The sequence below is a fragment of the Trichoplusia ni genome, chromosome 5, assembly GCF_003590095.1.
Source record: "Trichoplusia ni isolate ovarian cell line Hi5 chromosome 5, tn1, whole genome shotgun sequence".
Lineage (NCBI taxonomy): Eukaryota > Metazoa > Arthropoda > Insecta > Lepidoptera > Noctuidae > Trichoplusia > Trichoplusia ni.
The window spans coordinates 4,844,726-4,863,130 of NC_039482.1; the positions used below are offsets into that span (position 1 = coordinate 4,844,726).

The following is an 18,405-nucleotide window of genomic DNA, read 5'->3' on the forward strand; positions in this document are numbered from 1 at the left end:
TGTTTGGGCTCGAAACTAAAAAGCATACTGGTAAGTGACGTCACACGAGATTTTAAATAACTCTATCGCCTTCATTTTTTGTTGTCGAGAAAAGAGAAAAACATTTACTTCCAATATTTTTGGGATATATGTCTGACGAACTAAAAAGCATTTTTTTTTGTCAAATACTCTATGGAGTCCTCTTCTCTCTATAGTTCATAATCTATGGCATTTTACTTACGTGGAAAGGCACCCATGACAGCCACATGATATTTTTTTATTTATTTTCTGCCAATAATTCGTAATAAGAAAAGTGTATAATGTTGGTGCCAGTTTTATTTTATACGTGTGCTAATCTAATATCCATACCTGTAATGATTTATTAATTAAAATTCCGTGTGCGTAGTTTGTAATTGTTTTTAATGATTATGTGTATAGCTGATAAACTCCTTTGCATATACTCTTTGAGAGTGCTGCTGACAATAAGTTGAAATAGACATTTGATAGTACGTCGAAATCTTTTATTGCACTACGTTATTTAATAAAACGTCTAAATGAGTAGAGAAAAACACGGACCAAAAAAATCCACGGACATGATGTATTCCGTTCTTTTGTTAAAGTAACATTTATTTAATGGTATAGTTATACAATACACTTAATTTTTATTTTTTAGAAAATACTGTAAATTTACCCAGCTTAAAATTTATTTCTGAAGCAACCTCTTTGTCGACCTCCGTGGTCGAGTGGCGTACGCACCGGTTTCAAGGTGTCGCTAGCTCTGAGGTCCCGGGTTCGATCCCCGGTCGGGTCAATGTAAAAATTCACGTTTCTACATTGCCTCGGGTCTGGGTGTTTGTGGTACCTTCGTTGTATCTGAATTCCATAACACAAGTGCTTGAGCAACTTACTTTGGGTTCAGAACAATTGTATGTGATGTTGTCCGCAAATAAAATTAAAAAAAAAAAAGAACCGATTTGAATTTCTTAATACTTGTTATGAATGTCGCGGGTCCGGTTTGCACTTACAGTTTGTTTAGACAATCGTTATCACTATGCGTGTGTGAATTCCAGGAGTCTTGCCGTACTCCTTACAGAATCTCGGAATGCTTCCCCGTTTACAATATATGTATAACTGGGATCCAAATAGGACAACCGCAGTTGTGGACTCACCTTTTGTTAATTCGCTCTAGTCATTTATATACATATTTTATTGCATGTAGAAAAAGGTAAAGCGAGCTTAATTCTGACACATTTTTCAAGGTACTATCCAATAAATAACTTCAAAGACAAGTTTAATTCAGCTTAAACTCACTCAATAAAATTGAAAACATAAAATGTTAAATCAAATAGGTCGCTCATTACAGCTCTAGTCATACTACTAAACACCTATTTTATCAACCAACTGCAACATTTTATGGTTATTATTATTAGTAAAAATTATGCGGTCTTCAGAAAACCACGTGTAATATATTCATGATGTTAAAAATATCCGGAATTCAAATAGAAATATAATTATAATTTTCGACTTCATTATCAATGCTGTGTTTTGTCAATGTATTTGTAGAGAAACTGATTTTTACATTATTTTTCAATTCTTTAAAACCCTTTGTTTGTATACTTACAAATTTTCATCAGGTTTGTGGTAAAACAATGGCGTATAAGCTAACATTAATTTCCATTTCAGCGCTTATTCCCATTAACAGGTAACACTTCAATTGTTTAACAACTTCGAAAGTGCGAGAGGGATGGATATAGGCGTTCAACACGCGAGCGACAGTGACGGAAAACAATAGAGCATTGAAGGCATGCGAGCAGTTTGTGGATCGCACAAAGGATTTGGGGTCACGAGGGTAAGGTGGGAGATTTACCCTTTATTAGGGGTAAAAAGCACGGGTAATTTAGTAGGCCTTTGCTGTAATTTTGAATAACTTTTCCAGACTTTTAACGATTGCTCTAGTGATTTGTGTTCTTTACAATAATATTTTGTTGAGTTTTTGCATGACTGATTTATAAAGGTAATGTGGTAATACAAGTTACTTTAACAAAATAACCTTCCAAGCTTTTGCCTTAGAAATATTTATAGAATACTGATTGACGATCTTAGATACATCCCTCCCGCGCTGCAAGTCCTTTTTAAATGCATCTTGCGTGTGACTGCATTTATTAATCTGTCAGCTCTCGGCTCTATACAGAATTTACCTTTGCGTTGGTCGATTGACGAGACACACGTACAATGATATAATTAACATTTCGTAATAAGGACAAGTTTTTAGAAATAGCATTTCAATAATATATAGGAATTTATTTGTCAAGCAATTAATGGATTTAGTCATGGCAAACTTAGGCAAAGATCAGCTTCCTGTCATATTTGAATCAGATTTTTTTGAAATCCCTAAAAAAGTTTTACTACTTTCTGAAAAATCAACTCGGGAAAATGTGAGAATAATTTTCCAGCTCTAGCAACACCGCGCTGAAAGAAAACCACCGGGAATCGGGAGCTTGCCCGAGCGTGCTTCAGTCGGTCGCGAGACCTCGGCCACGCCACCCGGCCGCGACCCATCGACCACAATAAACCGAACAATCGAATTAAAACCGAATACCAAATACATAATAACCTAAACATCACACAAATAACATTCAGAAACCACATATTCGAAGTTACCAATCGATTCGTGTCGCGTGTTCATTTACAAAATGAAACTAGGTTGTGACTTGTGACTGTGAGAGTGCACAGGATCTAGTGAAACAGGGATATTATTAAAATAGGCTGTTTGCACACTGTTGTTGTGAGGCAAGGGGCAGGTGAGTCCTCATTTATTATTAATAGAGCTTTTTCTTCTCGTTGCGAACAAATTGTCTTGGGACCGAGCCCTTACTGCGTGACGTCTATTTTCAGAGTAAATACCCGAATATTATATTCGTATTCTAGTCACACGTGGACGTTTTGTTCGTTATAAATCGCCAGCACGTTTTGTAATTGCTGCAGTAGAGAGGCAAAATAATTTGTAGGAGTTCGATTGTTTCGGCGGTCACCGAACAAAAGTTTTGGAACAGGAAAAAAAGGCGCTAAGTGCCTGAGCGAATTGTGAATCGTGGGCAGTTTGTTTAAATTGCTATTGTTCTATTTTTTCTATCAAGAGAACTTTCTTATTGACTACTCGCAAAACAACTTAATGTAGAAATTCCATCCATCCATGGAAGCTTTACTTATTTATTCTACTTATGAATTGAAAGAAAAAAAATCTGTTTCATAAACGAGTTTGACATAAAAATGATTTTTCGAATAATTTAACAACACTTTTATTCAAATTTCATACATACAAACGGTATTGTTGTTTGCAATCACCAAAGCTTATTGAATTCGCAAGAAAGGCACTAAATAATTGAATATCGATTTATATTTTGACAGTCAATAAAAACGTGGTCAGACTTAACTAATTGGAAATTGTAATTATTGATTGACATTCAAATATAGGTCGCTCAATAACAATTTAATTTGGATGCGGCTGAAGCTCAATATTACAGAACAGAATTATTAAAAAAGTAGTTTTATACTGCACAAAGAAAGATGGTAAGTAAGGATTGAGTAAATAAATAAATAAAAAAAGTGGTACACTGTGAGTGTAATATTTAAAAAGGAACATTTTTTTTATAAACTACGTAAATAAAAAAGAAACACATAAACAAAGCATCCATAAATTCGTCTGGAATAACCAAAATCTATGGTTTATTTTGCATTAAAATTTAGATCTAAAAAGATTTCCGGGCTTTTTCCAATGAGGCATTAATCTAACCACCATGATACCACCTCCCATTAAACTTTATCCACAAACACCAAACGGCTTGAAGCTGCAGTAGTTAAAAAGAAACAAGTACCAGGGTGGCAGAAATTATAAGAACTCAAAGCTCAAAGCGTGCTCGTATACGGTGTGCGAGCGTAATTGCTTCCTGCGGGGAAACTCGGCGTGTGAAGAACGACCTCTCTCCACCCTGTTGCTACCAGGCTGCCATAAATTCGAGGAGATGTAATTAAGCCAGCTGTACTCAAACGTCATCGGGCTCAGGGGCCAAAGCGTTTTGAACGTTTTCCTCTGCGTTCCATTTTGATTTGATTACATCGTTAAATTCGGTCAAGTGCTATTTGAACTTGTTTATACGTTTATTCGAGTTTGCGTGATTTTTTTGTTACCTTTGCCCTTAATTAAACGTTTTTGCTTGAATGGTCTAGTGGTCTCCACTAGTTTGCAGAGGTTTCGACCCGGCTCACAGGATGCCTAGAAAGTTCTTTGAAGGGAATTGTGGTTCTTAACATATATTTTCTTGGGAACAATTTCAAATCGATTTTTTTATTGAATCTTACTGTTGTACGAAATGGCTCAGAGATTACTGATATTTCCATAACCACTTACCACTCGCTCAAATATATGGTGACATGTAACGTGACTTTTCTAATAGAAATATTATCCATGGCAGGAATTTTAATAATTGTTAATGCTTTTTCTAATGTTGCTTCTCTACGTGAGAGCTACAGTTTAAAGACTGTTCCTAGCTCTTTCGAACCAAATTTAAATTCTCGAAAGTGTGACCAACCATTCAAAACATATGCGAAATGATCAATATTTTGTGAAATCAGACCAAAAAAGTGTTTATGTCAAATAAGTTTGATCTTCAGAACCCTTCGCAAAAAGATTTCAATTAATAAAAATCTTCTATCGATCTCTCAGCGAGATGAAACTGATTTAAAAATAGCCGCGTAACATTTCATCGTGACGTGAACTTTGATCTTTAGTCGTACATTGACCTAATTCTAGTCTCGTTTGCAAGACACCTTAGTTTCTGACCGAAGTTAATGCGGAGTAACTTGACAGTGTATTCATAAAGCTTGGATTACACTTGTAAATGCGTTTACACCTACCAAGAGATCAGAAAGTAAGATTGTTGGAAGTGTGGAAGTGAGATGCCGCTCTACATGGCGTAGAGCGCTGTCTCATTTCAACGTTTGCGACAGTATTTCTTTTAGATTTCGTGGTAGAGGGGCCAGTTTGTAAGTGACGCTATGACGTCACTTTAATTTGAATGCTATTCGTAAAAGGTTTGTACGTCAATAATAGTTGAAAGCCTTTTTTCTTTTTAAACGGTGCGTAGTTGTTTGTTTGTTGCGGTTTTTATATGCGGCCTGCTTTTTTTCCAAACTGTTTTTATTTTTACTCGAAATTTGAAAAGGTATCTTTTGTGGTAGCCCTACTTTTCTATGAATGGATTTGTATGGACGAGGTGCAGGTTTGATTCCAAAGCAGGCGACTACCAATGTGAATTGAGAGTTTAATCTACTTTCTTAATAATCTAAGACACCACTGAAGAATGGTTAAACTAAAACATCGTGAGGAAACCTGGATTACAAATAATAGAATCTGAAATAGCCAATCCGTAGTGAGTTAGCGCAGTTTGCAATGCACAAATTAATTTAAATTCTACAATCTACACTAATAAAAGACCAAGACAATGAGACCTTATCTAAAATTAGGAACAAATACTTTAAGGATCTTTACGATTAAGTCTAGTTTCCTGTATTTTGAGCAAGTATTTTTGAAAAAAGTTGGATACAGGAGTGTGTAAGCAGTTGTCCACTTTACCCTAAGATGATTAATATCAAAAACATCCCAAGTTACCGTTAGAAAGACTTTTTGATTGCACGGTAGCGGGTGCTCCAAACCCACTACACACGACGTGTCGCGGGTTCGATCCCCGCGTAGGACAAGTATTTGTGTGATCCACAAATGCTTGTCCTGAATCTGGGTGTATTTAAGTATGTGACTTGAATGTTTGTGAAGTCCCCAGCGACAAAAGTATAAAATTCCTTACTGCGGGAATCCTTTGTAAAAAAGAAGAACCACACTTCATCGTCATTTTCAACGCCAGTCTTTTTTTTTAATAAATAACAGACGCCATATTGGGTTTGAGAATTTATACGTAATTCCGTCAATACCTAATGCGGTAGATACGCATCTGCGTTTATCGATCTGTACGCATAATTACACTAGCTATTACTGGCTGTACGGTAACCTCCTGTCTATTATGAGCGCCTGGTACAACGCGACGAGAGATCCTATATTAATAGATTGTATGTATGATATGTGATATATGTATGTGTGAAATGTCTTGGGATTTGAGGGGAATTGATGGTAAATATGTATGTGTTCGCGAGTGAGTTAGTGCCTGCTGATAATGGGTTTATTTTGTTTTTGTATAGCATCACGTCTGAATGATTTATCTGTGCTGGCAATGAAGCTGCTATTTGTGTGAGTGCCAGTATGTATTACGTATCGAGAAGGAAATGTTTATAACAAAAAGCAAAGGAATCAAGAAACCCTTTTGTATCTATAACTGATATTCTTGCTATCAAAACTACGGGCTAAATCTAGATTTTTGCGTTCCGTATTACTAATGTTTAGCTGTCAGTCCTTCCGTCTGTCATTAGCCTGTATCTTTTTCTTAAGTTTTCGCACATAAAAAGTCAAGGAACCTTATGCAATAAATATATGTTTTGTCTATTCGTAGGTAAGGTGAAACTGTTGTGTTGTCTTCAAGTAAAATTTAGATTGGTTTTTCTGACCCTACTATAAGTTCTATAAGATTCGTATCTTTTTTAACTCCAATCGAAGAAGTTTGACCTTGTTTTCCCACTAAACGCATCTTGGTTAAATACGTTTGCGCTTGCAATCGAACTACATTAAAACCTTTTACGAGAGAAAGTACTGTCGAAGTCATAAAACGTTTCAAATGAAGTTTATTTGATGGCTTTAGACGGATCACACAAACAAAGTCTGATGTAAGACAGAACGTATTTAAATACGATCTTCTTTGTAATTACTACATGAAGGTTTGACTTTAAATAGATTTGATTATAAAACGGTTGTGGGTTTTTTAAAATGTGATAAAATAGAAATAGGTCCTCTATTTGTAAGTGGACTACATAGTATTTTGTCAAAAATAAAAAAAAATGGCAATAAAAATGCATCCTGCGGTTAGCGGTTAGGACTAAATTAATTTAGTTATTATTAACAAGTTTTTCTACTGGGCTGTGTCATGTGTCAAAAAGGATTGTAAGTGACTGAATGTTTTATATATAAATAATAAAGAATTTTGATTGATTTTAGACTATAAAAAAAAATCGCTAATACAAGCAAATATGGCTGATAAAGAAATATATGTATATCTAATGTGAAATTCGAAATGATTTTAAAAAAAATTGCCATAAACTAAAACGTCAGTATGACTGACAAGAGATGCAATATTGAACCCTTAGATTATATATTGAACCATTTACCGACAATAAATGGCATAGCTAATTAATTCACGGGAAACTACGCCATTTTATCGGTTATACTGTCAAGATAATTACGGTTATCGCGTGCCTGTCTGTTGCAGGCAAATGTTTTCCCTGTCAAGGCTGTCATTGTTAGTTTTTAAACAACACCATTTATAATGGATGACGTGTGGCTTGAAGCCAAATTTGAACACGCTGTGTCTATTAAATATCATGCATGTGGTTCAGCTTGTTTTTCGCTGTATTATATTTTTATGAATAAATGTGTTAATATTTTGAATTGCTGGGGATCAACTTTTAACAATTATGGATATAATCTGAAAGTGGAAAAGTGGTATACTTCTGGTTTCATGCATGGATATGCAAGGCGTACAGGTTCCTATTTATTTGTGATTTCTGAATATTTAATTCTGAAATCGGCAACAAGTAGTGCGAAAGCGTGGAGATCCCTGTAAAAAACCGTATACGGAAAGTAGCCTGCGCCTAGTAGGATGTGTGTAGGCTAGTATTATTATTATTGATTGAAAACTTTGTTTTTTTTTTCAAGTAAAAAAAGTGAGTTAACTTCGAAGAAACATTAGGTACTACAAAAAGTTCCGATACTTTTGTAGTAAAGTATCCGATCGATTGATTATCATAACAGTTGAAGTTTATAGAGGCTTCGTGACAAAACCCTGCTGACTGATTGCTCAAAGGTATATCGTTGTCTTGCGGAAGTACCAGGGCAACAAGACGGCTTGGAGGTAGATGACAAACGTTGAATGTCTGCGACTGTTGATAAAGGCGATATGTTCTTGTTTTCTAACTATTCCTATATATTTTTTTCCGGATAGTAGATCATCAAATGACTCCTTCCTTTGCGATTACAGTTAGGGAGTCCTACTGAATACTACTGACTAAAACCGACAAAAGTTCCCTTCTTTGCCCTTCGTGTACCGAGGCTACGGTAACCCTCTCAGACAATCCTGCTGCTCCAGGCATCTGCTCTAATAGGCTCCTCAGAGATTGCTGACGTCTCTTCGAGGCGCCGTCCGGCAGTGGCCTTTATATCTTTATATGAAGGATTGCAACGCATTGCCATACACCGACACAAACACGCTGATTACGTAGCATGGCGGTTCATTTTTAGTCAGCAAGAGTCTGACACTGAGTGTCCATGAGGTTTCTCCCGTTTTACCGAAAAAAAGGGGCTTGGTCCCGATTGCGCAGAGAGCTGTCACTCACCAACCGCAAACTCTCGCTTACGGCGGCATCCTGTAACCATCCTGTGGTCTATACTCTTAAGAAATAATCAACTAATGAATTCTACCCACTAGGATCTATCCCCTATCTGTTGAACAAGCTTGAGCTAAATTAATTCATATTTTATGCAAAACAGTTCTAACGTACAGGGTCCGCTAATTAAATGGAGTGAGGGTTTGCTGAAAACTAACTTAGTACGGAGTTTTTTTTTAACATAAGGCAATCGACAGTAGGGAATCCTCAAAAGAAGTCCCCTGAAGATACACCTTGAGTAGGATATAAGTAAGGTGACAGACAAATGGACAGACGGCCAGATGGCGATGCCTCAGTAAGAGGGGTCCATTTTTAAGCTTTGGGTAGGAAAATCTATAAAAGAAATAGCTGTGATGACTTGGTATTGAAAATAATTATCCATTTTACACAACAGTGACGTCACGCGTGATTTGATCGATTTACTAAACTACAAGATAGTTATTGAAAACCAATTATTACTTTTGTAAAAGCTATCGAAACCTGGCTCTAGATAGGTGTGTTCTGTATTTCTAAAAAAAACAAAATATGCAACGAACCTAACTTTTATCATCTGAATAAAACATTAGAAAAAATAATGGTTATGACAACTCTGCATCAAATCACAATACATGAATAATTCATGTTTTCTCTCTCATTCTAACTCACTAATTATAGATGATGCTATCTCGCTCGTTACTCTGAAATAATGCTTAAAATTTCAAAGTGGCAGACATGTTTTATGGGGTGGAATGGTCCAATAATATTAAAAGTTTAGTCATTAATTTAACTCCATTTTCTCGCCATTATTAAAAGGGCTTTTTAACGCTGCAGTTTTTCACATTTTCGTTAATGAAAATCTCTGGTATTTTAGCAAACAGTATTCAAGAAATTTAAGGATTAGGCATCGGAAGAGAAAAACCAGAACCCTGTTATTGAAGGTCTACTATCTGTGTGTCCGTAAGTCACCAGGCTGTATCTCACGAACGGTGATAGCTAGACAGTTGACATTTTTACAGAAGATGTATTTCTGCTGCCTCTATGTTGATAATAAATGTATTTAGTAACACATAATCTGTGAAAATTTAAACTGTCTTGCTATCAGGGTTCTCAATATGGAGCTGATTATGATGTCATGATGACAGATGGACGGAAAGATGGACAGACATCTGAGCCTCCGTAATAGAGTTTTGTTGTTTCCCTTACAGTTCAGACCAGTTTGTTGTTTGCCATTTTATATATCAAAGTTTTATATACCACTACACACACAAATTTCCGTGTTTCGGAAGGCACGTTAAATTGTGGGTCTCGGCTGTTATTCCTACATCTTTGACAGTCGTTACAGGTAGTCAGAAGCTTGAACAAAGTCTGACAACCAGTCTAACCAAGGGGTATCGTGTTTCCCAGGTAACTGGGTTGAGGAGGTCAGATAGGCAGTCGCTCCTTGCAAAACACTGGTACTTAGCTGAAACTGGTTGGACTGGTAGCCGATCCCAACATAGTTGGAAAAAGGCTAGGCCGATGGTGATACACACACAAAAAAAGACTATCTTTATTATTTTTTAAGGTGTTGGGGTTGTGTTACATTTAATTCTAGCTCAGAATCAATTATTCAAGGCCCAGTCTACACTGACGGAGCACATAAGATGTAGACATATTACAGTTCTTGCGTAGCACGGATTACGATAAGATCGTCTACCCCTGACGTGCTTGATTGATTAAATAGAAAATATAATTTGAGACCCTTTGTGTTAAAGAACAGAGTCCAGATTAGGTTGAAGGTTATATTTTCTTTTAGGCATATAGTATTTTAGTGTTATTGTTTTTGGCTGACGAGACCTTGAGAATGAAACTTAACAACTTAAAACAAAGGTGTTAAGTTGAGACAGATTTAATATTATGTATTAAGGACTTAATAAAAATTCTAAGTAAATAAAAAAAAACTTTATAAAACTCATAGAGCATTTGAAATGAAAATAAGTGTATTTTGCTGCTAGTATAACTTAAAATTAAAGTAAAAGCCGGTAAACTAAAAAACGGATAAAACTTATCAATACTTAAACGCAAAAATACTAAGCCGATCGACATGATTTATCTAGGGATAAGAAGTAACATAGGGTTGCTGTAATCAACCAAAAAAAAACATTAGATTCATGGTTTACAACGATATACCTCGCGCGTGGAGCCTAGCCGGCGACCGTTAGTATTTCATAAAACTATCAATATCAATGATTGACAGACCACCATGCCCGCCACCCGACTTCAAATGAACAGACAGCTAGTGGAGCTACACACAAAGCTATTTGAAGGCAGAGAGCTGTCATGAAAACAATGTTATTGCCAATCTATCCGACCTTGTCGACTGAAGTACGGTTTGAGCCTTGTACCTAGTATTAAACTATGTATATGTCGGAGATGAGCATTAGAATAAATAACTAAATCATAATTAAAACCTATGAAGTTACTGTTCGCGCCAATACTGGCTGGTTGTAAAATAGAAGCGCGGGTATATTTGAATTTAGAAGAGTGAATTATAAGTTTCTATTCCGATGTCGGCTATCCTGACACCCAAAAGAGATCCACGTGGACATATAGATCTTTTTGGTTTGAAACTTCGGCTTTTGAAATGAAATCAAATGAGTTTATTTGCGGCAAGTGTTTGTACAAATTTATTCTTATACGTAATTAAAATATTCTTACACTTATAATAGTGACGTACAAACATTTTTTTAAATTGTTGTATTGTTATAAAAGTAGTCGGCAACACAAATCAGATTTGGCCAAAGTCGATTCTATAACGCCGTTGTATAGTTCAGCATTAGATCATCTTTATGTCGTCATAATTTTGCTTTGCCCCTCAAAACGCAATATGTATGAAAATTCCGCTTTATCGTAAATCAGTCAGTACGAATTTCACTTGTAAGATTTGACTGCAGAAAAAGAGATCAATGGAACTAAATTAAAACTTGTCAAAAATCTAGACTTTTTTTTGAACATCTTAAAAAGAATCTTATATTAAACTTTTCTTCACGAAAGGCTAAATTACTGCAACTTTTTTTATCGATCACCGAACCTTAACTTATAAGTTTTCTGAGCAAGACGCAAACGTTGCTGCAGTTTTATTAAAAAGCAATTTTAAAGAAATAACTAAAAGAACAGGTCGCAAAATGCTCGCAAAAGTTGAAGAAAAATTCAGTGAGTAAAAAAAAGGTGCCTTTTTAAGTTCTGAACTAATATACCGCTTGCATATTTATGGATTCCCTAATAATGTTGATTTTAAAACTAAACTACTAGACCGATTTAAAATACATGGGACTACCTCTGAGGCATACACTATTCATGAGGAAAAGTTTGTCGAAATGGATCCACATCTGCCGCAGATATCACTAATTGAATTTACCAAAAATGTAAAATAAAAAAAGGATAAAACATTTAATTTGTATAGTTATCCAAAAATAGGTACAATGAACACTTAAGTTAAAACCGCTGTTACATTCTTGTATTACTAGCATTGTCCGCTTCAAATCGCAAATGATCCCACGGGAACATAAAATCGGGATAAAAACTATCCTATGTGTTAAACTGGCTGGCCTGTTGGTCTAGTGGTTAGTGACCCTGACTGCTATAACGGAGGTCGTGGGTTCGATTCCCACCCAGGACAAATGTTTGTGTGATGAGCACGATCATTTGTTCTGTGTCTGGGTGTAATTTATCTATAATATGTATGTATTTAGAAATATATAAGTATGTTTATCAGTTGTCTAGTAACACAAGCTCTGCTTAATTTGAGACTAGATGGCGTTGTGTGAATATTGTCCAACATTATTATTAAATAAACAAAAAAAAACATGGTTAGAAAAAATTCTGTCGGCTCAGTGGCTTTTAAAAGTAGTAGGATTATGGATAAAATTTACGTATCTATGCTCTGGGCCATTCGCATAAATCAAATGAGCATTCATTTACCAAAATCGGTTCATCAGTTTATGCGACAGTACTCCGGTAAAAAACTTACAGCAAATGTAGAAACATGTCCTTAACTTAATTGTCCATAATACAACATTACTAAACCTAAAAGGAGATTGCGGTTCGTATGCAACCTTTTCACATAGTTTATTTGTTTAAACCAGGTAAGCAGAGGGTTAATGAAACCAAGGGTCGCTTCTTTACCAGGGATGCATTATGAAATATATTTAGAAATATACAGGTTTATATTCGGAGCGGTAACGCCATTGTTTTAAAGGCATAAAAAATGTTGACTATGATTTATTATTTGTTTGGCAAATATATCATTCTATTCGTGAAAATTATGGTTTTATAGTTTTTGATTGGTTTATTGTGGGAGTGTTTGTTTTCAAACCTCTAGAAATGTAACATCTTTTTGAGAACTAACTAATAAATTATTCTAATGAGTGATTGTGACCGTTGAAGTCACATTACTTGTCAAAAACAAACTCTTATGATAAAACTTTTGAGAATCTGGTCATCGCTTGCGAATCCGGAATTATCTACCGAATACGGAAGCGAATTTCATTCAAATCACAAATTCAAATTAGAAATCATTTTATACAACAGAAATAAATACTTATTTACATAAAAATGGCAAAGATTTATTTCAATGAAAAAGATGCTTCAAAATCCCAACAAAAAAAATGAAATACGAAAAAATATTTTCATCGTAAAATCCGTGCTCTCCAAAACAGATTTAACAACAAAATAAATACCTAAGATGACTTGCTCTATTACCAGTCTAACATCTTTTTATTCAAAAAGCTACGTAATTCGTGATTCAAGACAAGATTCGCGTGTATACCAAGAATTATTGGGTTTGATTGAAACGAGTATAATGGACGAAATGGATTCCTAACATAAATTTTACATAAATCGTTTGCGAAATTACGTTTTCATGAAAGTTCGCTATTAATACGGAGATAACTTAGATGTTTTATATTTATCTGATGGATCGTTTATTTTGCTTGTCTTTTAGTGTTTCTGTTATCGTTTTTTGTAGAGTATTGTGAATTTATTGGTATTTTATTTTGTCTGTCTGTGAGTTATGAGTTGGTCTTGGAGTGTTTGTGTTGTAGATTACCGTAAAATAATTAACTAAATCATACCAAAAAGGCTGTTTATGCGCAAGAGAACACCAGTCCCCGATATTTACACCCATATGTACTGAAGCCATTGAGGAGAGCAGCTCGTGGCTAAGCTATAACCGCATAAGTGAATCGATTACAGGTTAAGCTATGCTTGACGCGGTTGGTCCGTAGATCTGTGACAATGTTTGTTCCTTCGTGTTTCGGAAGGCACGTTAAATTGTGGGTCCCGGCTGTCATTCCTACATTTTTGACAGTCGTTACAGGTAGTCTAACCAAGGGGTATCGTGTTTCCCAGGTAACTGGGTTGAGGAGGTCAGATAGGCAGTCGCTCCTTGCAAAACACTGGTACTTAGCTGAAACCGGTTGGACTGGTAGCCGACCCCAATATAGTTGGGAAAAGGCTAGGCCGATGATGATGAACTAAAGCTATTGTGCAATTTAAGCATATTCAGTTAACTGTTAAGCTAGTATAATTTATTACCCTGCTCAATTTTGACAACCTGCTTTTTTCCATGACAATTTATTTCTGCAGAAACTTGACATTGAGATTTCGAAGTTGTGTATGCTTCTGAAATGCCACCAAAAATTGAATTCCTCACGTGCGATCACCTGAGACCTCTAGATTCAATAATATTCAAACTATGAGAAGGACAACGTTTTGTTATCTTGTCTTCAAAGACTATTCAAACTCTAAACCTAAAGAGTTTATAAGTCGGTGGAGACTAAATTATTTCGACACATAAGTTGCAACATGTACAAATCCTCATAATATCCACAGTAACATCCCAATTCCTCTTCCGTATATTTCATAATATCCCAATCTACTTGATACATTAAATATTCTCTTTACAATAAACATGGTTTTGCTAATGTGTAGTCTGAATTGCCGCATCGGTACTAGGGCGTCAGAGGGCGAGAGAGGCAAGGTTATCACGATAAAGTATTCTGTTTGGTTCGTCGGTTCATTGAAGGAAATAGGTGTATCGCTTTTTGACAATCACAGCTGAAAATCATCAGCCTAAAATTATGTGCTCCTGGTATAGACATATCCTTTTTACTCGACTTTCTTAAAATGTAGGGAATCTATACCGACTAATGCTATATAGTAGTATGTTGTCTGTCCATCTGTCACCAGACCACCATTTGATCCATTTTGGTACGAGTAGTTTGCATCGCGTTCCAATGGTCCAAGGTAAAAATAAAGGGTGAAAGACAGTGGCTCTAGATAAAGAGAGAGATTTTTCCGCCTTTTCCAGGTGATTAAAAAACCTATTTCTTCGTCGGCGTTTATGTGTTGACAAACAGCATGTAGTGTTCATTGAAGCCCAGATCTATCAGATGGTATGAATACTAGCTTTTAGTCACCTGTTTGACCGAACAGAAATGTCACAATATTGCAGTACTATTAAATTATTCATTTGCATTAAGTAGGCATCGATATTCCGCCATATTCCGTGACTCATAATCATTGATTTCATGAACTATGAAATATTAATTGGATTTCATCAAAGCGAACTATAATAGCTTCGGTATTTGTTCCGAACCTATAATTATATTGGATTTGATTGTATCGTTGTGTCAATTTAGGTTTTGAAATAAGTATACTGCGACTTTTATGTATCCAGGTACATGGTAGATAGGTTAGGCATTCTATTGAGGGTTTTGCGTCTAGTTGCGCAAATAGGTAATAAGCTATAAAAAGGTTTTGTATCAAATATGTTGGTTTTAGTTTAAATTAAACTGTCTTTTAAATTCATCATCATCCAGCCTTTTCCCAACTATTTTATTGTCGGCTTCCAGTCTAACCGGTTGCAGCTAAGTATCAGTATTTTAAAATATTATAATATTCAAATTCCTTAACAGTGGGTATTCAAAAGGTAAAGCCGGTCAAGTGCGAGTTGGACCTGAGAAACTGATGGTTCCGTACGAATAGATTAAAAAATTATATCCATCACATTTATACCCGTTAAGACCGATACCGATAGTTTTCGACGAGGTGAAGTAACTCTTGGTGCTGTGATAAATATGATGATGTAAAATGATGATAGCTCAACTAGCCGTCAAACATACTCATATAAGACCGTTTTCTCATTAAGTCTAGGTTATTTGAGGTTATACCGCTAATAGTTTATTCAACCTCAAGTTGTCCTTAAGCCTCTCATAGTAATTTTCTTAAAACATGCTAATATTTCTTTGTTTTTCTAGGGCTTCACATTTCAGACGCTCATTCCATTAGATAAATAGGGCGTTTTATAAATTTACATATAAGAGGGATGACATGACCTATGCCTATACCAAGAGACTTAAAAAAGAGTCATGTCGTTGTGCGAGGGAGGCGGCGCTCTACATTTTGTATAGCGTTGTCTTGCTTTCACCCTAGTAACAGTCCTGTTTCCTACTCTCGTAGTAAGTGTAGTACAGGGAAAGATCTAACAACCTTAATTTTGGCCTCGTCATGAAAGACAGATACTTTTTATATAATTTTTTTAATCATGACGGTATAAACTTTTATCCCTCACATATTTTAAGTGGCACGTGCGATGTTTATCAGCTATATCTTTTACAAAAATGTCTCGCCCAAAATTTAAATTATCATCATCAGCCTATCGCAGTCCACTGCTGGACATAGGCCTCTCCAAGTGCACTTGGACAAAATTTTAATGTTATACAAAAAAAACTTAATTGAAGTCACTCTATCCGTTCGGGAGCTATGATGCTACAGACAGATATTATTATTATTTATTTATCTTTAAACAAATAGGTAGGTAACTTATTAACTAAGCCCCACAAAACCGTTGCAATGGTTTGACTGTGGGGTCGATGAGTCTCTAGACATAGTTACTATCTTACTTAAATGTACTTATTACTAAATATATATAATAAAAACATAAATGAGTCACACACATGTGCACCACATACACATAGATAGATAGATACGTTAAACTTTAAAAATGACTTAGTATTGAATGTTTTATTTTCCTCGCCTTCTATATTTATAGTGGATATGAAAATTCAAATGTGTCCTGCATGATGATTTATTCGTAAACTGACTTGTGGGGTCAAAAGTTTAACTTCAACGTATTTTCCGCTAGATGGCGTTGAAGTCAATACCTTTTTCAGCTCAAGATTATCTGAAGCTGAAATTTTTCATACTAAACTATACTTTATGGACGTTATAATAAGTCATAAAGTAAAGTATTTTATTATATTTTAATTGCTTGATTAGAATTCTTAACACACTAAATAAAAATTAAGCGATAATTATGTGTACGTTGCCTATACTTACAGAGAAAATATATCACAAATTGCGTGAAACTATATCATTAAATATATTGAGCTCAGTGACCGCTTATCGATAAGAATTGTACTTTTTTAGAATACTAGCTAACGGCATATAAAAATATTTCTAAGAAATATTTAGTGTAGAAAAATTTGGGAAAGGAATAAAAATTCTTAATGTGGAACAATCCTTGGGTCATTAAAAATAGGTAAGCGGACCCGCTCACCGCGCACGCCGCCGCCGCACTCTGTAATAGTAGGTAGCCAATTCTCAGAACTACTAAATATGCGTGTCAAATTACATGAAAATAGGTCTAGCCGTTTTGGAGGAGTATGGTTATTAATGTTGACACTAAGATTTTTCTTTATGGCAAGTTAAAATTATTTAAACAATCTTATGTATCCCATACTTAAACCTTAGTACGTTAAAAATCTATAAATTTCAGTCAAGTAAATAAATAAACGGCAAAATGGCAGGAGGTGGATGCGAGCAGCCGAAGATAGATCTCGATGGCGTGCTATAGTGGAGGCTTATGTCCAGCAGTGGAAGAATATGGGCTGATGATGATAATTATGATGATGATGATGAAATAAATGTTAGATAAGAAACATAAGTTATTGTCCGTTTCAAATGGATAATGACGAATGGACTATAAAAGAAAAGTCGCTCAAATTGTTTTGAATTAAGCTTATGTTTGATACATCTTAAAATATACAAAATTTCGAAATACTTTTGTTGTATTTATCGAACAACCAACACGGAACATCAAATTTTAAATTCTATTTGTATGTAATATTCAAAACCGGTGATCTATCGACTTGAACGTAGGATTATGTAAAGTGGGTTCCGCAGCAAATATTTATGAATCCGAGATCCCCATTCATATCTCGAAACCATCTTAAAACGTGTTAGAAATATTCTTTGTTTAACATAATGACCGGGCTTGCTTTGATCCTTAATTTCATTTTATAAATGATCGTAAATTATTCATTGTTTTTTTCCTTATATTCTGCGTTAATTGAAACAATGTACAATTCTAAACCAGTATTGCAAAATCTATTAAAATTATTTAATAATAAAACGCTCTATTTAATTAAGAAGTAAAATTAAAAATCGTCTACAATTGATTCTCGAAGTTTTCCATTTTGCTTTCAAATAAATCTTATTCACGTATAACTTGAAAGCGAATAAACTAAATTTGATAAAATTTTATCTGTTCTAATAATTGAACATAGTGATCACGGAGTCAGGCAGTCATAGGAGTCAGACTTGCAACTCTGAGGGCTCCGCATACATCATATAATAATAATAAAGCCCTTTATTCTGAACTAAGATATTACAAAAAATTATCACAAAACTTATAGTAAAAAGTCTCTTAATTCAGTGTGCCTTTTGGCAAAGGCCTCCTCCAGTGATTTCCATTGTTGCCTGTCTTGGGCAACCCTTCTCCATTTTGGTCCGGCTGTCAGTCTG

The 18,405-nt window shown here is 35.1% G+C and overlaps 1 protein-coding gene across 3 annotated transcripts in view; it reads left to right on the top strand.

The window, feature by feature from the left end:
• Positions 1-892: 892 nt before the first annotated feature.
• LOC113494157 (inactive dipeptidyl peptidase 10) overlaps positions 893-18,405 on the top strand; it is a 173,593-nt gene continuing 156,080 nt past the window's right edge. For 2 of the 3 annotated variants that reach the window (XM_026872349.1, XM_026872351.1), the window contains exon 1: positions 893-2,780. The gene's annotated coding sequence lies outside the window, so the exon portion shown is untranslated. The remainder of the gene's footprint in view (positions 2,781-18,405) is intronic. The other variant, XM_026872350.1, reaches the window with a different exon arrangement.